Below are 26,109 nucleotides of genomic sequence, written 5' to 3' on the forward strand. Positions count from 1 at the left end.
AATTAAAGAGATGTAAGGTCGTGGCGGGAATCTAGGGGGAGGCCTCACCACTGAAATCCTATGAGCCTGCTTGATGATGAAGAAGGGAGAGAGAGGTGAGACTCTGAAATAATAGATCAAAGCCAACATTTAAGGAAACTTTCAAGAGTCTACCTCCTGCTCACTCAAGAAATCCCACAAACCAAAAGTTATTCTTACAAGGGTGACCTTTAGAGGTTTCAGTGCATCGAGTTAGGTCAACAGAGATTGACTGCAGATGGAACATTGTGGAATGAAGATCCTGGACCGTGCCCTCTAACAACGAGATACGAGTCTCAGCCCAGTGACTCGTTCAATCACTCTGCGCAAGACATTCCACAGAAGCGAATTGTATGTGCTTGCTGTCTCCATCTTATTCTCAAGTGTTGCTTTAGCGTTTTAGATGGCTTGAAGTATTAAAACCATGGATGCCAGATTAAGCCTGGGGAGCGGTGACCTCAACAATGGTGAGGCAGCGTCCTGTTCAGTCAATGACTGTCCTGAGGGCAAAAGTTTGGTCAATGTATCCATCTTTCCCTGTTTGGGAGGTGGTTGTAATCGGTCTTTACTCATGAGCCCAGATATAGCCCTAGAACACAGACTCATGTGAAAGAGTCACGTGTGGCAATCTGTCATGTGTAGCCCACATATGCCCACAAAAGGTGTCTAAAGAGTATCAACAGGGCACAGGAAGGAGGCAAGCCCTATCCGGCAATATTGTTAGTCCAGACCAAGTCCGAGTGATAATTATACGGTGAGTCCAAGAGCCTCTCCACTTGATGCCATTATGTAGGATTTCTAGCCCGCTTGCCCAGCACCAGCACATGTTTGAGGGGCCTACGAGCAGGCAGATCTGAAGGGGGCGGCACGGTAGAATCAGACCATAAGGAAGCTAGAGCCGCCACACAAGAGGGAACAGTCCCCACAGAGTGGTCCTCCATCTTTCTCCAGCGGGTAGGAATGATTAGGAGTCGGAGGCCCTACCTCACCTAATCTGCCACATCTGCTTTAGTGCCCTGCTGGCCGCTTCAGCGCAGGTTATCCACCAACTCAGGCAACATCGTCATCTCATGCTATCAGACTCCAGGACCCAAATAGATCCACCCTTATGGCTCATACCACTACCCAAGGGGCGGACACAGAGGTTTGAACACCAGGCCTGCAGTCCTCCCTCGATCAGAAGGCAACACAGAAGGCTCCTCCAGTATCTCCCACCGCCACAGCCCCTTTGTCTCAGAGCCGCCTTCACCGAAACACTGAAGTTAGTAGTCCTGATCCTCTACAGGCAGCTGTGGCATTCACCAGGAAGTGTACTGCCCACATAGTAAGGCCAGTCAGAGCTGTGATTTCCATCTCCTCTGCCAATCCAGGCAAAATCCAGCGGGCTGGCACAGGGCTCAATACAGACCATGCATCACTTGCTCTGTCACAAATAACAGACTGGCGGTGAAGCATCAATTAGGTGTGACCACCATGTTCAGCAGTCAAGCCACGCCCCCAGTACTTTTTATTATATTCATATTGTTTCTTACTATAAAATAAATCAAAATATATGCATCGTATGAAAATGTAAAAATGTGAAAAACACAACATATATATTAACATAATGTACCAAAAGACAAATGTTTACTAGAAATGTAAAACTTAATTTAAAAAAATACTATATGTATAATGCTAAAAATTTATTATAGCATATTTTCAAACACACATGAGCTGTAAAAAATACTCGATTAATATACAACTGTTTGTGTTACACAAAAAATTACATGTAAAAAATAAAACTTACCTTACAAAACTGTCTTTCTTCAATTTTAAGTAAAATTTTCAAAAGGTAACATAAAGCATATGAATACAAATTAAACAGATACATATAAACATGTATTTCACTGACACAACTACAACTACGAATCGCAAATTAACTATTAATAAAAATACAATATATATTACAAAATACGAAATTGGGCAAAGTACGGCTGCTACTTTTCTTTCCTTGTATTCATGGCAGATTGTGCTGCCATATTAGGAGTTGCCTGGTTCCCGTGTTGATCCCACGCCGAACACACAGTTTAATCTGTTTATGCTTTGTTTGTTTGCTCATTTTTAGTTTTAATTTTCTTTATCAGTACATCTTGCCAACAGAGGAGCCTGTTGGGCCGGATAGGGGGTAGCTGGACTCCAGTTTTGCTTTTAATTTGCCCCGCCTGGCTTCGATCTGCTACTCGAGGCTCATATTTGTAGTATGCCAAACCCACTGAGGAGGTGCTACTTACAGGGCTGTGCCGCGTGTCTGCATTGCTGCTGAGTCAAAGGGACTCAAAGGCAAGCCCATTTGTGCCCATCCATGCCCTGACAGTACCAAGTGCTAGAAAACCTGCCCGGTCGAATTCCCACTACTACTCGATTATGGACTTGATAGCACTGCCCCCATTGGTAAAGTCACTCATTGTGCTACACTCAAGCCAGAAGAGATCGATAAGGGTTTTAGGTGCACTGATTACAAATTCGCTCTCCCATCTCCCAGCATATGTAGTGAGTCATTCTCGCACAAACAGCCCTTCAAATCCTTTTGTCCTGGATGTTCTAGAGATAGGAGGAAACAAAACCCACTTAACTGCATGCTACTTAACACCAAGGGGCAGATTAATGTTGCACTTGCGCCTCATTTACGCCGCCGTTGCGTCACTTTTGTGACGCAGCAGCGGCGCAAATCCTGCGCCATGGTGCGGGGTATTTACAAACGTGACGCATCTCCCAGATGCGTCACGTTGTAAAGCCCTGCGCCACATGTAGGCGTTCCAGGGCAGGTGGGGGCGTTCCGGCGCAGGAACGCCTCCTAAAAGTGGCTGAGTGAAATCTACAAGATTTCACTCAGTCACTTTTAGGCCCATGCTGCGTCAAGACCCTGCGCCTGCTTGAAGCAGGCGTAAGGATTGACGCAGCATTGTACAGATAGGGCCCCCCAGATCATTGCTGGAGCTGCGTCGCGCTTGCGACGCAACTCCAGCAATGCGCCACTTTTCGGCACAGATGCGTCACGCATCTGTGCCGTTTTTGCCCCATGGTGCGCCGCATTATAAATGCGGCGCATCCATGGTGGCGCAGCTGTGGCGCATAATAACTGGCGCATCCCTGCTGATATGCAGGGATGCGCCAGTCGTCATAAATCTGCCCCCAAGTCCTTAGTTGAAAACAGCCTGGACTTTACCCAGTTCATGGGTAACTATAAACCCGACTTGACATTCCTCACCGAAACATGGTGTGACCACTCAGCCACTCATCAGACCCAGACCTTAATATTGTAGTGCCTGAGCGTTCTTCCATCTATAGACTTGACATAGATGGCAAACGGGGGGGTGAGAGTCTTGCTACCCTGTAACAGAAAGTAGTTATAGCTAATTTCACTCAAGTCCCTCTTTTGGGTGGGGAAACAATTATGTTTAATTTCAACTTTGCCAACCAAACCATCTTTAATGGGATATTAATCTACTGTCCCCCAGGTCCCATACAGGCTTTCGCTTCCAACTTCCAACTAGTGTTAGAATCCTGTATGGAATTACAGAACCTGACAGTTCTTGGTGATTTTAACCTCCACTTGGAGGCAGCAACTAGCCCTGACACAATGAAGTTTATCGATGGGTGAGGTGGTTTCGGACTTGTTCAACAAATTGACTAGCCTACCCATAAGTCAGGTCACAGTTTAGATGGAATTTTTGCTAATGATCTTCGGCTAAATTTGTGAAATCTTTCCACTCTGCTGTGGTCTGACTACAACACAGGAGCAGATTTATGAGCCCCTTGCGCCACATTTGCGTCACTTTTAACATGGGAAAAGTGACGCAAAAGTGGCGCAAGGGGCTCATAAATCTGCCCCTGTTTTTTAACTTAACTGGTATCTGGCAGAGCCCCGATCACACATAACGCTATAACTTTCTGTCCTTGGCGCAAGGTCTCCAAAGTATAATTAGAGGCCACGTTGAGAAATAACAGTCCTGTCTTGGACCTAGACATAAATGTAGCCGCAAATAATCTCTCAAGCTGGATAGATTCTACTCTTATCCAACTGGAGCCGTACAAACTGATTTTTACCCATTGGAAACAACCCTCTGCCCCATGGTATACACCTGAACTTAAAAGCCTCAAAAAGAAACGTTGGGCTGCTGAATGACTCTAGAGATAGAAAATGATCCAGTTGCTAAAGAGAACTATTCCAGCATCTGTTAAGAGTATTACACCCTGATAAATAGTACGAAAACCCATTTTTTTTCTACTAAAATCAAAACTGCTAAACATTAATCATTTGCGCTTTTTAATACTATCAAGGCTCTTACGAACTTTAAACAAGGTTTCCTCTATAGTACAGAACAGTTGTAATAACATGGCAGACTGTTTTCAAAACAAGATACAGGGTATCTATGATAAAATCATAATGACATCCTTGGCTAGTATTTCGGGTGGCATTGATCCTGACCCCAATCTTACATCAGAGGTCCATAAACCAACAGATTCAGAGAATTAAAAATATCAAATGCTTATGCAATTTCTCTCCTCTTCTGGAGGAGGATGTAGAAAAACCTTATTACTAAATCAGGCTCTCCAGTGGACTCCTGCCCACCTTGTATCTGGCACATGGTGCCAAATTTAATGACGGTGCATCTTAAATTACTTTTGAACCAAATCCAATAATTTGGAAATTAGCATCAGTATTACCTATACTGAAAAAACCCTGTCTCCATCCAGCAGACACAAAACATTATTGGACGATCTCCCGACTGCCTTTCCCAGCTAAAGTTCTTGAAAAGGCAATGAATATGGAACTTACTGGATATCTGGAGACTAAGGAAATCTTAAATCCGAACCAACATGGTTTTAGAGCCCAGCATTCTACCGAGTCCGCCTTAGTGGAAGCATCAGAAGAACTTCACAGAATTGTGGATGAGGGGAACAGCGGCCCTAATCCTTCTCGATCTCTCAGTCGTGTTTGATACAGTTAACCATGAGGTCCTTATAAAGCAGCTTGAGAGGATCAGGATCAATGGCACTGCTCTGACCCTCCTCTGCTCTTTTCTAACCAACAAACTTAAAAGAGTGGCATGGAGTGGCTTTAATTCTAAGCTTTTCTCGCTGCTGTACGGTGTTTTGCAGAGGCCATCTTCATCACAAATGCTATTTAACATTTGTATCACCCCCTGACACACAAATAATTGTCACAATTCCTGAAGTTGATGGCCCCATAGTCTTTACCATAAAGTCTTGTCTAACCCAAGTATCAAACTAAATGTCAAAAAAACGGCTGTGATTCTCTTTGTTCAGAACAATAATTTCTGAACACAACGTGGTGGCCAGAAGAATTTGGCCCAGTATCTGCTCCTTTTCCAAAAGTGGAAAATCTTGACAGGGTCCTTGATGATCAGTTTAGTTTTAGACAGCAGATTAGCCATACCACATCCACCTGCTATTTTATCATTAGATTTGTTAGAAATGTGGGTCTCAAGTTGGCAGAGGTAGGTACCTTTGTCAAGTCAGGGTAAGGGGGATACACACTTTAGTTAACCCCTGCTCAATCCCTGGGTAGCTTGGCACGAGCTGATGGGCTTATCCCAAAGGCAATGTAAACAGTAATACAGTGATAACACCACAAATAGACACCACACCAGTTTAGAAAAATAAAGCATCTTTATCCAAACTCTAAAAGACCAAAACAACAAAAATCCAACATAGATGTAATAAGAATATGACTTCAAAAAGTGTTCAAGCAACTGGGTCCATGGAAAACTATGGATGTGTGATTTCTCACGAAGTACATGTAGATGCATCAAAATTCACAAGGCCAAACAGCCACAGAGATGGGAAGCATTGAAAAACATAGAGATGTGTCAGTTCCTGAGACCCTGGGGAGGTGATGTGACAGTTCTGCTGCACTCAGGAAAAGTGATCCGTCGAATCTGGTCTGTAGAGGAAAGTGATCGATCGATTCCGAGACAGGTCTGGCACCGCAGGTGATGCGCTGGAAAAACTTGCCGCATAGTCGCGATGCATGGAAATACGGGATGCGTCGTGATTGATGCGGCGGTATCTGGTGGGGCTGCATTGGTTTCCTCAGACGTGATCCGTCGATGCATTGGTTCTTGCAGCAGCGACAGGCGCTACGTCGGTTTCAGCAGCAGTGCAGTGATGCATGGAAATTCTTCTTGCACAGCGGTGCTGCATCAGAAAAACAGCTGCAAGAAGAGTGATGCGTCGATTTTCTTAGTTCCTCTGGTTTCTTCCAGCTCCCAACAGCAGAAACGACCTCCAGAGGCCTCACACGGGGTGACACTAAAGGGCCGGTGTGCAGTAGTACAGAGCAACGCAACCACGCAACCTAACCTTTCAGGAGGAGGCGGTGCCTGTGCGCAGTGGGCACTGTCTCCTCCTCTGCCGTGTCTGCGCGCCTCGGCAGTGGCGTCGTCACTAGAGGGGTGCAGTGATGTCATTTTGAATCCGGGACTCCCGCATGCGCATTGGGCCCTAAAAGTGCGCGTGACTTGGCATCACGAGGGACGAGGAGGAGGTCTCAGGTTTGACCACCCGTGGGCCGCCATAATTAAATTTTATTCCAGGGAGCCTGGCTCAAGGCTAGCCGCCGACCGACGTAGCCCCACCTGTCTGCCACCAACTCAGCAGGTGAGTTTCTCCGGCAGACCGGCACCGATTATGTCATGGGTCAGGCGGCGGTGGGTGGTGATCAAGCCGCCGTTATGCTGCCTGCATGGGTGGGTGGTGCGTGCTGTTCAAGACCGTCAAGCACAAGCGTTTATGCTGCCTGCCTGTGCGCTGTAATAATAATGGTCATCATGGGTCAGGTCACTGTGGTCGCGCGGATGCTGCGGACCGGTTATGATTATGCTGCCTGTGTGCTGTGTGTGCTGTTGGGAGTGTCGACTTTTAAGTTTTCACTTTTGTGACTTTTTGACTTCTTGAGCAGGGCGCGGCAGCGCGCAGGGCGGAGGCAGTACGTAGCGAGGTGGCCTGCCTGCCTCTCTGATCACTGCCTCTCTGCTCTGATCACTAATCACGTCGTCTTCGAGAGTTGTGGGTGGTGGGCCCATCTTTTGAGCTGTCGGGACTCGGAAGGCCTGCAGTGCGAAGAGACGACGTTCAGTTTCAGGCACAGCAGCTCTGCCTCTGTGTACATGCTGGCTGGACCTGCCCAGAGGCCCCAGATGCAGGACTGTGGCTCGGACCCGAGGCGCTTTAACACCAGGGTCTCTGTCGCATTGTTAAAACTCTCTGTTTAAACTTAAAGCTCACTCCAGATACTAGGCGCTACACACTTGACAAACGTCACTCAAAATTATGGAAAATAAATTACAGAAATGTTCTGACCCAATTTGTATTTTTCAACCCAGGTGGTCCGTGATCTGGTGATGTTGCTGCAGCCGCTTTAATTAATTATCCGTCTCAAAAAAAGTGACCTTTAACCCAGGAAGTGCCTTCTCTTGGAGGAGGCAGATCTCCGTTCGTGTTTGTACCTCTAAGGGTGTTATACTGTGTATATCTCTTCTTGTAAATAACTTCAGGCCTCAGTCTTGCCTGCTAGCGCGGCAGTTCTTCTCTGAGTCTGACTCTTACTGAAAACAGTGGCTGCCTGAAAGACGGGGTTCTCACTCTCTTTCCTCTCCTTTCTTTTATTTGCACCCCTGTGAAATGGATCAAAAAAAGAAAATCACTTTTGCTGGAAATCAATGTCATATTTTTCTGACATTTAATTTCAAAGTGCAGCATCGGGAATAAAAGTTTAAAAATATGAAAAATTAATAACTAAATAATGTAAGACAGAGTGGTAGCAAACTGGCCAGATTTATTGTATTCACACCCAAACACATTAGCGCCACTTTTACAGAGTTTGCCAGTGAAGCGCTATTTTTGTTGTCTTGGCTTTGTTTTCCCTGGGCTTGGAACTAGTGCACCAATCCTGGAGGTACTGCAATGTGAGGATTGAAAAACAAAATTTGTACTGCTGCTCTGCATCTAGGGATATTGTCTTTTTTTTACCATACTGCTTACGTTTTGTTAGGATATAAGCAATGGCCATTAAAATGGGTCCATTCAGGGTCCTGTAGTCATGTCCTTAACTTTTCAGACAGAAGCACTCACTGATTTCTGAACAGTGAGTGTAAAAGCATTAAGGTAACCATGTTGTTCCTGCTTACATTTCACATGGTTTGTAAAATTTTGCATCCCCTATGATTGTTTGCTTTTTCCAGGATGCTGTCACTTTTTTTTTGTAAATGTAGGCTACATATTGCTCTTGCCCAGTGTGTAATTTAAATTGAGCCGCATCCAGGTGTTTATAGCTGGCAACAATTGGGTTGTAGTTGAAGGCAGTCTGAGCTTTTCTCAGTGGGACAGTATGGTGTTCAGTGGGGGAGAGGATGTGGCACTATGGCCAGAGCTGCTGAATTTGGAACTGGGGAACCAGGTTCAGCCTTAATAACCAGTCCGCCAGACCACTCTCCTGGGAGAGCACTATCTCATGCTAGACCTTAGAGGCTTCGAAAGACATTAGAAGCACCGGTGTCGTAGCACCAGCAGGTGGACCCTAGCATGACAAGTGTAGGTTAACTTTCAAGGCTTGTCCATCACTATTCATACTGAAGTTCACCTCCAGTCTTGAGGGCAGGCCTATGAAGCAGCACATCCTAGAACAACAGTGACCCTGTCACTGAGATCACAGGACCCTTGAGAAGGGCCAGGCCAGCTCTAGGCCGGTACAACCGGTGTGACCGCACCAGGTGCCGACTTTAGGTGGAGGCATCATTTTTGCAAGTATATTATGGTTTTAAAAGCGCTTGCTGCCTCCTTCCTGGCCTCCAGCAATTTTCGGTAACAATAAAAATGTCATGATGACTCTGGTGATTAATGTTCTTCGTAGAGAGAGATCGGAATTTTGTCTAATGGAAGATTTGACTCATGGAAAGGTAGCTCAGAGGGTTAATGTACCTGCTGCAAAGGACATGTACCATGCAGAGCACATAGTGCACATAATGTAAATAGGCCAGTGGGCTACTACTTTTGTCAGAGAGATCCTTTTTTTACTTGCAGTTTATAAGTTAAAATCCTAACATAGAACAGTGAGCTATTAACTGTCATCTACTCCGCAGTAAAACAAGTCACATTTTTTATTAACTTTTGATACGTTTGAGCTACAAACAATTTATTAGTTGAAATGGTCAGATCATGCTGCAGATCTTGTATTATGAGGCAAATATGGCAGAGCCATTATTATTTAGAAAACATTTGCAAATTAGGATTTTTAGCCATTCATGTTTGAACTGCTGTTGTGGAAAAGGGAGAAGTGCTGATGACAGAAACTCCATGGCTCGGAGACAAATGGCTTGTGCTTTTTATCGGATTTGGGGACATTCTGTGATTAGAAGTATATCCCACTTTGTGAATACATTTTACTGTGAATAACTCATTATAATCTTAAATAATCATGTGTATCCATTGGTTGATAAAACTGGGTAGTGAAACCAAACAAATTCAAAAAATTGGGATGTTTGCGCATTCTGGCCACACCTCTGGCTCCGCCCACTGATCCAATCCTTGCGTTATTCCTTCCCTCTGATTCTCAGCCCACTGTTCCCCTGCCGCGGACTCGGAGTGGAGGAGGTCCATGAGGTAAGTCGTGAGGGGGTGACACCATGAGTTACCCGCACCGGGTGACACCAACCCTAGTGACGCCACTGACTGTAACAGGCACCTTCTGGCAGGTCATAACTCATAGCAACAGAGTTCAGGGGAGCTAGGGATGAGGTCTTGGTGGCCCTGAGACTTCATAGCAGTATGCCCACATAGTGAATACTTGATCTAAAACAAACTAAACTACCTTGTACTTGTGCTTTTTAGAGCAGCCTGCTGAGCTAATCCCCTGTCAGAATCTCCTTCACACCAGATGAGCTACTGACAGACAGATTTCTCCGTTATGGGTTTAAAGTCAGACATTTTTAGCATCCAAACAAAGGTAAGGCAATTCCACTCCTTTCTGGTTGTTCAGACAGTACATGGTGGATTTGTTGTATGTCTAGATCCTAATCTGGTTCTTAGCCTGCTTCGTATGATCGTAATGATGAAATGCTTTCAAATCTAGCCTCACATCTCTCAGCTGCAGCATTGTTTCAGAGACTCTTAAACATCAAATACCACAGGTACGTACCCATCTTTGCAGAGAACATCCTTCTTTAACGTAATCTAGGTCCAGGGGTGCTATAGGGCTCTCCTTTAAAAGTATTGGTTGTATTAGGCTAGACTGTGGTTTAACTGTCTTAGATTGTGGTCTGAATGGAACATATGAAATTAGCTACATGCAATGATTTCTTGCTAATTTCACACGGCATTACATTCGAGCTAAATGCCATGCAACCAGACAAACAACTAAAAAAAATAAGAAATTTAATTATAAAATAATTTCCACTGCCTGATTGTGAAACAGTTAACAAAATCTGCACTAATTGCATTCTGTTGGTAATATATACTAGCCACTAATCAATAATCACTCCTAGTGCTAATCCAGAAGTGGCCAAATAATTTTACGACAGTTTTTGCCTAACATCATTCCAGTTTTACATGATAAGGCACTAAATGTGGATCCTACATATCTGTAGAGATATAGGTAGGCACAGTATGCATTGCTATAATTGTTATACTAAGACGTTTAAGCTCACGTGTCCAGGTACCTATATAATGAAATGTGTAACTGCACAAATGAAAAAAAGGAAGTCCTGCCATGTATGATTGTTTTTACATTTCAGTTGTACTCTTTTTATTAATGATTGTTTGTACATAAATAAGCATTTATATGAAAATTCCCTCAATACACCAAGCACTGTGATTCGCAAGCACTACTGTTCAGTTTCACAGTCAAACAATGACATATCTGTTTCAGTCTTCAAAGAAATATTTGTCTGACCATGTCTCACTCAATCTCTTTCCTCCTCTCATTTAGTGTGGCTAGACTATTTTCTCTGTTACAAATGCCAAATTAAACAATTACTGTTTTTGCTAAGTACGGCACCCACTCAAAATGCATGACTTAAGCCAATCCACTTCCAACTATCTGTAAAGTCTCTGAGCTCCACACAAAATGGTGATGGGGAGGGATAAGAAAGTCATGCACCTAAATTCAACAAAAAAAGAACTTACAATCGCACCTTCTCAGGGCTGGCTCCATGAATTTGGAATGTCCTTCCGACGAAGATAAGAGCCAACACCTTGACTGCTTCATTAAAAAAACAGGTCAAATGGCTACTTTTGGAAGAACTTCATCAGCAATAGCCTCTATGTCATTTGCTAGACACTTTCCTCTTGTGCTTGACAATAATTTTTACTTTCTGTGTTGAAATGTATGCTTGACAATCATTTTCGCTTTGTGTTTTAAAATTTGTGCTTGGCAATCATTTTTCCCAGGGGTTTGAAATATATTTTGTTGTTCTTTGGACGTAGCACGATGCTAAAACTGCACTGCCCCGTCTTGTAGGGCTTTTACCTGTTTGTTCACTTGCTTCCTCGTCTTCCCCTAGCACCCACATTTACTTTTATTTTTCAGGTTCCTCTTATGTTGCCTTATTGTATTGTACTTATACTGTTTCTTCACGTCAACGTTAGTCTTCCTCTTTGTACAGCGCTCTGATACCAGTCTGGGTCTTGTTTGTGCTTTATAAAACTTTTCAAAGAAATAAAATAAAGAAAGTAAAAGTGGAATTGGTGTACCTACATGAAGGTTATTCATGTTATAACCATTTATAAAGCGTGCAACTACTCCAAGGAGTGTCCCGGCGCTGGCAGAAGGGGGACAGTCGCAGGCGGAATATTAATTGTTAAAGAGATGAGTTTTGAGTTTCTTCTTGAACAGTTCTAGACTGTCCATAAGCCTCAAGTAGGGAGGGAAACTATTCCAGGCAAGGTTGTCCAAGATATAAAAAGGATCTCCCACCCACATGGATACGGTTAATTCGAGGTACCCTTGCCATGTGAGCCGAAGAAGATTGAAGAGTACGGGTGGGGATATAAGAACTGATTCTCTCTTTGAGATATGATGGCCCCGTCCTGTTCAAGGACTTGTGCATAAGGTCCGTGGCTTTAAACGTCACCCTTTGTTTCATCGGGAGCCAATGGAGGGCCTTTAGGTGGGGAGTCATTTGGGATCTAGGAGGGAGTTTAAGCAGCAGTCTTGCTGCAGAATTCTGTACCACTTGCCGTATGTTGAAGAGGTAGTCAGGGAGACCCAAGTACAGAGCATTCCTGTGGTCCCGTCTATATATGATTAGGACCTGCACCCCGTTTCTACCCGCTGCCTCGGAGAGGAGCGGTAGAAAGCTTTTCAGCATATGGAGCATGCTGAAGCATGACCCTGTTAAGGCTTGGATCTGTGGGAGGAAAGAGAGTGAGGTGTCAATTTTGATTCCTAGGTTCTTGACAGAGTTTTGTGAGGGTCTCATATGCGGCCAATTGCTTGGCCAGCAGTCTACCACAAATTTGAGAGGGACAGCTCCAAAGGTCATAATCTCTGTTTTATCCAGGTTGCATCTTAGGTGAAGCAGCTCCAGCCATTGAAAGACTTTGGTAAGACAGTCGGAAATCTCCTTCTCATCTAAGTCTGTGTATTTATCACATGTAAACAACAGCTGTGTGTCATCTGCATACGAGATGACCTTAGCACCAAGAGACTCTGTCAACGTAGCAAGGGGTGTACAAATAAACATGGAACAACGTGGGGCTGAGAGCCGACCCCTGTGGCACTCCCAACAACAGGGGCCTGGCATGAACTGTATGAGGTGACAGCCAGTTCCAGCGACCGTCTCTCCAGTAATTATGCCAGCCAGCTATAAGCCTGATGTCTGATTCCTATTTCATGTAAGCGTTCCAGCAACTTGACATGAGGTACTGTGTTACATGCTGCTGTGAGGTCTAGCAGTATCAACATCGCTTTGCCTCCCCTGTCAAGGATATTATGGATGTGCTCTGTCACTTCCACGAGTGCCTTCTCAGTGCTAAATTGGGGAAGGAAGCCGGATTACGTAAAGTAAAGAATACCGTTGGCAGCCAGATATATGGACAGTTTACGATTAACTTCTATCTCCAAAATTTTGGAGAAGGTGGGAAGAGGGGAAATAGGCCTGTACTTTATTGCTTGCTTAGGGTCTGCCTTAGTTTTTTTTAGCAGTGGCAGGACTTTAGCTTTTTTCCACATAGAGGGGACTACCCCTGTAGCCAGTGAAGAATTGAAAATATGATTTATAGAGGGATTAATCGTGATGCCACCATATTTAGAACTGTTATGGGGCAAGGATTGAGGGAGTAACCAAATTTAAGGTTTTTTAGTGCTGCTAAGGACTGAGCAAGGGATATAGGGGTGAAGGCGTCTACGGTGGCATACGTGAGTGGTGGAGAAGCTAGTTTCAGCCCCTGAGACATCATTTTTCATAGAAAAATTGGTCAAGCTCTTTGCACCATTCCATAGAAGGGGTGCAGGCTCTCGAGGAAACCACGGGACGCAGAAAGGAATCAACGATTTTAAAAATTGAATTTGCTTTGTTGTCCCCTCCCATAACCCCTTAGTGTCAAAAAAGCTTTTTTTAGCAAGGTGCAGTTTCACTTGGTATAGCTTTAATGCAGCTTTATAAGATATTTTATCATCAGTAGAGTACTCTAGTCTCCATATTCTCTCCAGCTTCTTGCATTGACCCTTACAGACGCTAAGCTCAGTACTATACCAAGGGGCCATCGGGCAGGATCTCGTTTGAGAGGACTTTTTAATAGGTACTTGTGTGTTCACAGTCTCACAGATCCAGTTATTTAGATTGGTGGTGTTGCAATCTACATACATTCCCTGTCATGACTGGGGAAGTAGAAGACAGGCATGATTAATGGCCTCTGGTTGTAGTTTGTGATAGGCCCGATAAGTGGAAGGACCATTACTTCCTATGGGTGGCCTTCTGCCCATCTGTGACCAAGTGAAAGAGATGAGATGTTGGTCTGTCCAAGGAAGCGGAGTAGGCTGAGTAGTTACTGAGTCCAAATTGGAAAAAACCTGATCACGAGTATGTCCTGCCCGGTGGGTGGGACCAAAACCCTCTTCTTTCAGTCTCAACAAACTCATAATCTCTGTAAAGCAATGGTTTCTGGCTCCATGACATTGTCTATGTGAATATTAAAATCACCCAGTACCATGAAATTAGTATACCTCATTGCCCAAGGTGCAAGTGCGTTTTCCAGTGAGCGGAGGCACTTACTGGCAGAGCCAGGAGGTTATGATTTTCAGAGGAGCGGCTATCAACCCACACAGCTAAATTGTATACATTTTGAGTAAAAAACTAACCAAGAAATATAAATGCATATATATTTAGATACATTTACACTTTAATACAAAACAAATCTTGGGGAAGTGTTGGACTTTGATAGGTGTATCATTTTGAGGCCTTCTGCAGTGTAAACCATATTGAGTAAAGTTTTGTATCTTGAGGGGTGTAAATTTACAATTCCCACTCTAATCTAATCCCTATTTGAAAAAATGTTGTACTTGGAGAACCTTTACTTACTATAGACATACTATTAAACAACACTCATTTTTAACAACTCAAAAAAGAAAAAAGAAATTTGATTACAATAAAACAAATGTAAATATTCCATTTCAATAATTATTGAAAAACATTTAAATGGTATATGAAACATAGCAGCAATTGAAAAATAATTCTTAAAATTAAACAATATTTAATTCAGCATATATGCGACATATATAAAAAAATCTAAAATGTTTAACCTAAAACATTTTTTCCAAATCTTCCAAAAACTATTATACGATATATAATCTACTAAAATAATCAAAATTGCTACATTATAATATGTATGTATGTATATATATATACATATATATATATGTATATATATATATATATATATATATATATATATATATATATATATATATATATATATATATATATATATATATTATCTACTGGCGGTCGCCAGTCGATAGTTATAGTTAGGACCGTGCTTCCATAGGAAATCTCTAAATTCGATTTTGAATAACTTTGGCGCCGGTTGACGAATCTTCGCAAAATTTTCAAAACTAATGGGGCGCTCCGCTCAGCTCCTACCCTGAAAGTCTCGGGGGGATTCGTCAAGCGGGGGCCAAGAAAAAAGGGGGTTCCCAAAACGCGTTTTCCCCATGCATTTTCCCATAGGACCTTTAGTCGAAGGTACAGCCCGAACGGCTGAACAGAATTACTTGAAATTTGGCAGAGAGGTAGTCCTCAGGTCAGGGATGTGCCTTTTGCATATATGGAGTCAATCTGTTCAGTAGTTCCTGAGAAAATTGCAGTTAAAAGCACATACATATCTATAGCCGCGCACCGTGCGTGCACCGTGCGCGCACCGTGCACGCACCCTAACGTGCGCGAGCGTAATTCTGATTGGTTGTTACATGTCAGACAACGTTCGAATCGGTCGAAATCAGGAAGTGGCCGCCATTTTGTTTGTTTTCAGTGCGAGAGTGGAAAAGGAAGGTGGTGATCGTGAAAAGGGGGCAGGGTAGAGAGTTCCTGACCCCCTAGCCTTGGTCAGGGGGTCCCTGAAGGACCCCGAAGGCAGAAAAAAACATTTACATTTTTTTTCAAAAAACTCGCGGAGGTGCGCGCACGGTGAAAAACCATAAAAAAATATATATATATTTTTAATACGTAGTTTATTGAAAAAAATATATATGCAAAAAGTTATAATACATACATAACTTAGCATTTAAAAAAACGTACAAATTCACTGAAAAAACCATAGGTTTCACACACGTTATAGTTAGGAATTAGCATTTAAAAACCTTGAAAATTCACTTAAAAAACCATAGGTTTCACACATGTTATAGTTAGGTGGATATTTCACTCGTAAAAAAACAATGAAATTCCCCCGTTATAGTTAGTTGAGATAACTATAACTCGCGCGACCGCCACTCTATCACAAGGATGATGTCATCAGTGATGTCATGAGGGATGCCACTGACCATGTCATGAGTGATGTAATATGTGACGTCATGAGCAGAGGATTGCGGGCGCGCGAGATATAGTTATCTCAACTAACTATAACGGGGGAATTTCATTGGTTTTTTACGAGTGAAATATCCACCTAACTATAACATGTGTGAAACCTATGGTTTTTTAAGTGAATATATATAAATATACCAACGCTGAATTCTTTCGCACAAAACAGCAAGCCGTGGACATCAACTGCTACAAAAGGTGGTCTTTAATCCGTTAGGCTTGACAACACTATACTCGTTTCAGGGTAAACCCCTTGTTGATGAGTATATGTATATATATATTACCTGCTGGCGGTCGCCAGTAGGTGGTTATAGTTAGGACCTATTATCCATAGGAAATCCGCAACATTCTATTTGGAATAACTTTGGCGCTTGTTGACGAATCTTCGCGAAATTTCAAAGCTCGTGGCCCGCTCCGGTCCGCTCCTATCCTGAATGTCTCGGGGTGATTCGTCAAGCGGGGGCTGAGAAAAAAGGGGGTCCCAAAATGTGTTTTCCCAATGCAATTTTCCATAGGGACCGTTAGTCAAAGCTACAGCCCGAACTGCTGAACGGAATTACACCAAATTTGGCAGAAAGGTAGACCTTGGTTCAGAGTCGTGCCTTTTGCTTAAATGGTGTAAATCCGTTCAGTCTTTCCTGCGAAAATCAAGATCACATATATATCTATGGCCGCGCTGGATCCGCGCACCCTGCCGTGCATGAGCTGTATTCTAATTGGCTGTCAACACTCCAAATCAGGAAGTGTTGGCAGTCATCTTGTGCCTCAGTAGAACCGAGGCAAAAGAAACTTAATAAAAAAACGCACAAACTGCAAAAAGGGGGCAGGATAGAAACATCCTGACCCCTAAGGCCTCCCCGGGGTACTAAAGATTCAAATTGGGGGTCAGTGATGGACCCCCCACCCCAGGGACCACCAACCCCTGGAGCTTTGTAAAATATGGGAGGTGGGCCACGCCGGCCCCCTCCTGGAGCCTTGTAGTGGCCCTGGGGACAGTCACCCCCCAGGGCCGGCTCCTGCAGTGCCCCGGGGTGCCCACCCCCGGGACACTGTAGTTTGCTATTTGGAAGAGAGAGCAGGAAACCTGCTCTCTCTTACAAATAACAAAGCAAATTGCTTTTCCATAGGGGCAGCTGCATCTTAGCAGCTCCCCCTGTGGAAAAGCAATGCCGGCTCCCGCAGGAGGCAGCGGGCCAGCGGGACCGTGGGGGGATTGGGGACCCCCTCATGGTCCCTAACGGAGAGGGCCAGCCCCGGGGGATGGGGTCCCTCGGGCTACAAGTGGCCAGGGAGGGGGGCCACGCACCCCCTCCCCAAAATGCAAATGTTTAAAAAAAATAAAAAATAAATAAAGCCCGGCACCGGGGATGGGGCCCCCTGCTATATGCAAAATAATTTTTTTTAAAGGGCCATGCCCTGGGGAATGGGGTCCCCGGGGCTGATTATGGCCTTGGGAGGGGGGGCCACGTGGCCCCCTTCGAGAATTTTTTATTTAAAAAAAAAAAATTAGGGGGCAGGCCCTGGGGATGGGGTCCCCAGGGTCAAAATCTTAGGAAAAGAAGGGGGGGCACACAGCTCCCCTCCTTAAACAAAAAAAAAGAAAAAGACCGGCATCGCGCCGGAGGCCACGTCCCATTCTCGTAGCACTCTGCAAACGCGCCCCTGGCATGTTTGCAGAGGGGAATGAATTCCCCTTGAATACTGGGGGTCCCTGGGGGCCAACTAGCCCACCAGAAACCTCCAGAGAGGTGGTCTGAGGCCACGCCCCTTTTTACACCTCTCTGCAACGCAGCTCTGTGGCGTTTACTGGAGGTAGCTGGTGGGCTATTTGCACCCTAGGGACCCTCTGTATTCATGGGGAGTTAATCCCCAAACTTAAAACGTGACACAGGGCGCATTTGCACAGTGGTGAAGGGAGGGGGCGGGGCCTGAGTTCACAGTGTCAATCCTGAGGGTCCTTGGGGTCCAACTAGCCCATCAGGTACCTCCTTTAATCACCACGGTGCTGCATTGCAGAGTGTTGTAAAAAGGGGTGTGGCCTCTGAACACCTCTCTGCAACGCAGACCGCTGGTGCATACTGGAGGTACCTGGTGGGCTAGTTGGCTCCCAGGGACCCACAGGATTGAGGAGGAATTAATTCTCTAACTTAAAAGCGCCACAGGGAGTGTTTGCAGACATGTCACCTTGGGCCACGCCCCCTTCCTTCACCACTGTGCAAACATGCCCTGAGGCACGTTTTAAGTTGGGGAATTAATTCTATTTCAATACTGAGGGTCCCTGAGGGCCAAATAGCCCAACAGGTATCTCCAGTATGCACCAGGAAGCTGCGTTGCAGACAGGTGTTCAGAGGCCACGACCTTATTTACACCTCTCTGCAATGCAGCTCTGTGGCGCTTACTGGATGTACCTAGTGGGCTAGTTGGACTCTAGGGACCCTCAGGATTGAAGGGGAATAATTTCCCCAACTTAAAACGTGCCACAGGGTGTGTTTGCACAGTGGTGAAGGGAGGGGATGGTGTAGGAAAGTGGCTCTATATATACTGGACCTAAGTAAAATCAGCCGAACTATGAATTCCGATTTGCTCACCTGTTATCAGGAGAGACCTCTTTGCTGCATCTTTGAGCCCAGTACTGATCCTGAAAAGTAATTCTAACCGTACTTACCAGTAACTTTAATTTCCTTCCATAGGCTAACATTGACTGGTTTCACTTGGAATTTCTTCTAAGTGTGGAGTTGTGGAACTTTAAAATATTCACCTAAAATCATCCGAACAACAAATTCCGATTTACTCACCTGTTATCAGGAGAGAACCCAGTGCTGCATCTTTGAGCCCAGCACTGATACTGAAAGGTAATTCTAACCGTACTTACCAGTAACTTGTATTTCCTTCCATAGGCTAACATTGATTTGCTTCACTTGGAAATTCTTCTAAGTGTGGAGTTTTGGAACTTTAAAATATTCATCTAAAATCAGCTGAACTACAAATTCCGATTTACTCACCTGTTATCAGAGACATCAGTGCTGCATCTTTGAGCCCAGTACTGATCCTGCAAAGTAGTTCTAACCGTTCTTACCAGTAACTTGTATTTCCTTCCATAGGAATCCATTGTCTGGTTTTCACCAGAAAAGTTTCTAAGTGTTGATTTTCACAAACTACAATTATTCCTTAAAAATCGCCTGTATGACTTAAACGCATTCTTTCAACTGTTTACAGGAGATGCACCAGTGCTGGATCCAGGATCCACCACTGAGTAAGAAAAAGTAACGATAACACTACTTACCTGCTCAGTGAATTTCCTCCCATAGGATAACATTGGTGATTCTGTGTGAAAAGGTTTCTAAGTGTCAACTTTAAAATACAATAATATTCCTTACAAATCTCTAGTGTAACCAAAACGCTTTTAATCAACTGTTTACAGGAGATGTCCCAGGACTGAATCTAGGATCCAGTCCTGTGGTTAGAAAGTAATCCATAAAGTAACTAATTGCATTTAACTAGAAATTCCCATTGAGCTCAATGTTGCATTGGGTTTAAAATTGTGTTGCCCATTGCAACAACTGTAACTACTGTACTTAAAAGTCTATTGCCTATTTGCAAAGTATTTAAACTAAAGTAATTAATTCTGAGAAAGTATATTTTGTAATGTAACGTATAATGTAAATATAATGTAATTTAAAAAATAAAATATCTAAAAATAAATAGTTTAACAAAATGTAGTAAATCAGTATCAAAAACATAAACATAACAATTAATACATTCAAAAATTGTCATTTACAAAACCTTTGAAATTCACTGACAAAACCATAGGTTTCAGACATCTTATAGTTAGGAATTAGCTTTTAAAAAACCTTAGAAATTCACTGAAAAAAACCATAGGTTTCAGACATGTTATAGTTAGGAATTAGCATTTAAAAAACCTTAGAAATTCACTGAAAAAAACATAGGTTTCAGGGGCGTTATAGTTAGCTGGACATTTAGCTCATACAAAACCATTGAAATTCCCCTGTTATAGTTAGTTCAGCTAACTATAACTCGCGCGCCTGCAATGCAGTGCTAATGACATCACATATTACATCACTCATGACATGGTCAGTGACATCACTCATTTCTGGTGCATGTTTAAAGATGGCCGAAATTTGTTTCAATACCCATATGTAAAGTCCTTTGTTTGTGTTTTGCAACCTGGAGCCAAACGACCAATCAATGTCTAGTAATTGATTTAAATAACTTGGTCTCAGGACGCCGTGTAAAATTGAAAAAGGCAGTCGCCGAAACGCGTCTTTTTGTGTTTATCTGACCCAATAAATCGGGTTATGAATTCCCCGTGAGTGCTGTACTTTTGTACTTTGTAGCGGTGAAATATCGCGTGTGTCCACCTACACGCGGAAAAGCACCAGTTCGCGAGTGCAGGGACTTTGGTGGAAACCTTGCAGCAGTTTGTCTATTATCCCTGCACCGCCGTTACTATATAGACTTCTATCTAAATCTCTGGAGTTGCGAGCCTCTGGAAACTCCACATTGCAGCCCGGCGTGTTGGAGCATAGATCGGTAACGTCAGAAGCCGACTGGGACGTCTCTTACAGCTGTCAGCGGAAACGGGCGCCGAAAATCAAAAATCAACAACAACGGTATGCGCCCATTCATGACCGCGTACGTGTAAGAGAGGCACTGCACGAATCTAGAGGTGAGAAATAAAAGGCATGATTGCGGTTATTATAATGCGCTAAGCGCTTTCAACGAAAACGGCAGAACGAGGGGAACGTCGGCACAATAAAAGCAGAACAAAGCACTTTCAATTATGTTCAGTGACGCGGCGCGCCGCGAGGCAGCGGAAGATATTTTTTAAAGAAAAGGAGGCACACAAAGGATTGATAATGGAGCTAAGGTACCAGGCGGGGATGACTTGAAAATGAAGTTCCAGCAATTGGAGCGTCTCTATGAAAGAGAGACACGTAAATGGTGGGAAGCCACATCCCTCCAGCAATATATTGATATACAGAGAATACCGCGAGGGCTGAGGATATATACGGTCCCAGCCTATGAGAATCCTGACCCCAGGCTGCTTGAAGAATGGGCAGAACACACAGCCCATTCCTCCCAAGGCATGTTACGAATCCTAGTGAAATTCGCATGGAGCGATCGTGCACGAGCCCAAGTAGGAGCAAAAAATTAGACAACGCAAACAAGACTAATTTGAAAGAGATGCTCGTGATTATGAGCTGGGACGCGTATTAACATTTGCTAAAAAGTTTGAAGCACCATGACGACTCCTACATGACAATAGGAATCAAAAAGTAGTGGAACAGGTGGTAACATCGGAATCTGATGTGACAGACTCTGAGCAGCCTCCCGATCGTAGGGGAGCACAGCAAGCAAGCATTGAACAGCCAGACCCTTTTCACAAAGAGTTTCTCCTAATCAGACAAACATTGGGGAGGGGTGGCAAAGGCAAGCCCCCTGAATCAACCAGAAGAAACACACGAAGAGGAGGACGAGGAGAGGAGGCTGGCACAAGTACCGGCAATGCATCGCCCAGAGTAACAAGAAGCAGAAGGGGAGCAAAACGTCCATGAATGATGCTGACAATCTAACGATTGTAAATCTTACATCAAGAATTCTTACGGAGGATGAAAAATCAGTTGTACAGCTTGGCCTATCCTTTTGTCCAACAAGAAAATTAGAATACACTCAAACAAGAATTGATCTCTTCAAATTTGCCAGGAAGATCAAATTACGCAAATTCTTCAAGTTACAAGGCCCTAGAAATGTGATCAGCATGGTGCCCCTTCCCAATACAGGAATGGATTTGCTCACCAGTCATGATCTTGACACAGTGACAATACTGGAAGAATTACAAATGGAGGGTATGACTTCCACACAGGCTGCCAATATAAGTCGGATTATTGCACAGAATACGGATGATGGGTTTACCATCCAAGAAAGCCCCAGGAGCCCTTTTAAATCAGTCTCCAAATACATCCCTCAGATGCCCTACGATGCTATCGATCTGTTCACAGATCAAGTAATCAAAGGCTTGATGCAACTCCGATATAAAGAAGACCACAAAGATGTTAACAATCTAACACAGCAACAAAGGAAAGCCATACAGAATTTACAAGAAGACCATACAATCGTCTGTAAACCCTCAGATAAAGGGGGGAACGTCGTCTTGCTGTCTTCTGAGTATTATGTTAAGGAAGCATTGAAACAACTGAACGATGGCAAGAACTACAGACGTATATTAATGAAAGAGTACTCAACATGCATTAATTGTTGGACAATAATGAATTTTCATTTCTTAACTGTAAAAAGCCAGTCATTCCGACTGTTTACCATCTTCCTAAGCTGCACAAGGACAGCATAAATCCACCAGGGCGTCCAATTGTGTCCTCAAAGGGATCATTAACTGAAAACATGTCCACATTTACTGATTTTTTTTTTTTTTTAATTTTCCAAAACCTTTATTAAACAAGAAACTGAATCACAGCTTTGCTTGAGATGCAGGCACATACAAAATAGAGGTATACAATATGAACAATTCAAAATAATTTTTTAAGCAAATTTATCAAGAATTTTTAAAAAAGAAAAGAAAAAAAAAAGGGGGGAGATAGGAAACCAAGCTAAAAGCCAATCTAAAATTTAACTTTAGTTGTTTAGATCATCCACCCAATCACTAAATGGTCTCCAAATCTTTAATCCCTTAAGTTTCCCTCTCTTCCCCTTTTGAGCATAGAGGGCATTCTCCAGGTGAAATACATGTAGCAGACGCATTTTCCATTGCCCAAATGTAGGAGGTTGTGGGTCGAGCCACGAGGAGGCAATGCATAATCTAAGTATAGACATCCCAATAAAAAGGAACTCCTTGCCCTTATCCTCTGGAATTGTTACCCCAAGTAACATAAGTTGGGGAGATAGCAATACCCTTCTATTCAAAACATGTTGCAAAAACGTGGTGATCTCCGATCTAAGTTTCTCAAGCTCCGGACATGTGGAGAAAATATGTACCAGGTCTGCACCCAGAGTTTTACACCTGAAACAGTGGATACCCTCCAGCCCGCCCCATTTAATAATTTTGGCGGGAGAGATATAGAGATCAAAGAATGTTTTAAAACATTGAGCACGAAGGTTAGCTGTAGACAATACAGTATTAGCTAATACAATAGCACTTTTCAGGCACGAGTCAGTAACCTCGAGCCTTTCCTGCCATTTATTAGAATGCTTTTCAATATCATCAGGTATCCCTTCCAGGGGGATCCCATAAAGCTTCGAGATTGTGGGAGGATCCCTGCCAATAATGGCCTCTAACAGCGGGATCACAGTAAACCCAGTTATGCCCCCAGTTTTCTTAATAATGAAGTCCCTTATTTGTAAGAACTTAAAAAAGTCGCTATTAGTAAGATTAAACCTATTTTTAATTGTTTCAAATGTGGCTAGCTGATCTCCATCAAGCAGGTCTGCTATATTGTGAACACCGGCCCTTAACCACCGGACGAAGTAACCATCCAACAATGATTCAGAGACCTGACTATTATTGAAGAATGGGGTGTATCTACTAAACCTGCCCATACCTAATTTTTTTCTAACCCTAGTCCAGATTTGATATGCTATAATCAGAGTCTATACAGGGAAGGGGGACAGAGGATCATATAAGGAGACTCATTACAATGCTTGATGCCTCTGATGTTTTAAAACTCCCATTAGCAGTGGCTTTCCTAGATGCCGAAAAGTCATTTGATCGTGTTTCCTGGAACTATCTATGGAAATGCCTTAAAGCTAACAACCTAGGAGGAGGCTTCATCAGGGCAATGCAGGCTCTCTATCATAAACCGTCAGCACAGGTACAGATCATGGGTGCCTCCTCTGAAACCTTCCCTATAGAACGGGGGACAAGACAAGGATGTCCATCTTCGCCCTTGTTATATGCACTCTATATGGATCCATTTCTTAGGCTTTTAGAGGCCTCAGAGAATATTTCCCCTTTTAGACTAAATCATATGGATATTAAAATTTTGGCATATGCCGACGATGTTGCTGTTGTCACGTCGGAATTATCCACCGCACTGCCCGAAGTTGAAATGCTAGCCGAGAAGTTCGGCCGTATCTCTGGTTATAGCCTCAATCGAGATAAAACCCAGATTGTAGTTAATAAATTTATGATCTCTACAGATGATAGAATAGTGGAGGAGGCGGTGTATCTTGGTATTCGAGTCAGGGCTAAGACTGAGGAGGTAGTAGAGGCAAACGTAACCCCTATAATACATAAAATTAAGAAAGACATGGGTAGATGGGATAATTTGAAGTTATCTATTATTGGGAGATGTAATTTGATCAAAATGGTAGTCCTACCTAAATTATTATATATTTTCCGTACAATACCGCTGGAAATACATAATATGTGGTTTCAACAGATCGAGCGAGAGATAGCGAGATTTATCTGGTCCTATAAAAAAAACGCGTCGTGCAAACTGTTTCTTATCATTACCAGCTGAAAGAGGTGGACTTGGACTACCAAACATCAGACTATACTACCTGGCGCCATCACTCAAATACTACTGGCCCTTGTTCCGATCCGCTGAAAATAGTATTATGATATCAAATGCTCTGCCCACTATATATGAGATGCTAATGGGCCCGGGAGTGCATGGCTGTTTCTTAAAAATGTATGAGTCCAGCTATTATAAAAGAACTCGATTCAAGACTCTGATTATAGCATATCACATTTACTGATTTCTATTTGTTTAATTTTGTGATCGAACTGACCTCCTACATCCAGGACACTAAAGACTTTTTGAAGAGAATTGAGGGCATAACTTGGGAATCCGACTTTGTTATGATCACTTTAGACATTTCAAGTCTGTACACCAGTATCCAACATGATAAGGGCCTCCAAGCTATAGAATATTTTTTGAAAGGCCGTTCATTGACGTACAGAGATCATAATTGTATGATTTTGGAATTTGTGGAATACTGTCTAACTAACAATATCTTCCTTTTTCAGGAGCAATTGTTCAGACAAATACAAGGCACGGCCATGGGCACCTGCTTTGCCCCCAGCTATGCAAATCTTTTTGTAAGCTTGTGGGAGAAGCGGGTGGCCTGGTCGGATGCCAATGAAATGTGGACCAGCAAATTGATCAGCTGGAACCGCTATATAGATGACCTCTTTATCATTTTTAGTGGTACTATGGAATCAGCTAATGATTTTGTTAGAAGTCTGAACGATAACGATCTGAACCTTAAGTTTAGCGGTGAAATTAGCAAAATCTCAGTGAATTTTCTAGACTTAAGGGTTTTTGTCTCCAATGGAAGATTGTGTACAACCCTTCATAGAAAACCGACGGCGGGTAACTCCGTCTTACATTCCAGCAGCTGCCATATGGATAAACTTATTAAAAGTATTCCCTATGGTGAGCTGTTGAGAATCAAGAGAAATTGCACCCGAGAGTGCGATTTTCAATCAGCAGCAAATTAAAGTACAGCCAGATTTTATACACGAGGATACTCAGAAGCCAATTTACGTAGCGCTAGATGCAAAGTAGATACCAAGGACAGAATGGAATTAATAAGTGGACCTTCTAGAACTAAACAGAAGAAAGAGCAAGCCAAACTGTCCTTGAATATGGATTGCAGAATGCTTACCAATTATTCTAGCAACCATAATGACCTTAGACTAATATTGAGGAAAAATTGTCATATTCTCTGATCCGATCCGGTTATAGGAGAAGATCTGACAAAAGTACCTCAATTGTCATTCAGAAAGGCCAGATCTTTACAAGATCATCTGGTCCATAGCCATCATTCTCCACAAAAAAAGGATCTATGTCTAGGTCCAGTAAAAGGTTTCTACCCATGCAGGAAGTGCAAGGCGTGCAAAAATAGTGACAAGACCTTAGTGTATGAGGTTCCAGGTCTAACGACCCCTAAGAAAATTGAAAAATTCATGAATTGCAATACATCATATACGGTGTACTGTTTAATTTGTCCATGCGGACTCAGGTACATCGGGAGCGCCATA

Source organism: Triturus cristatus, chromosome 6, assembly GCF_964204655.1.
Source record: "Triturus cristatus chromosome 6, aTriCri1.1, whole genome shotgun sequence".
In the NCBI taxonomy this organism is placed as follows: Eukaryota; Metazoa; Chordata; class Amphibia; order Caudata; family Salamandridae; genus Triturus; species Triturus cristatus.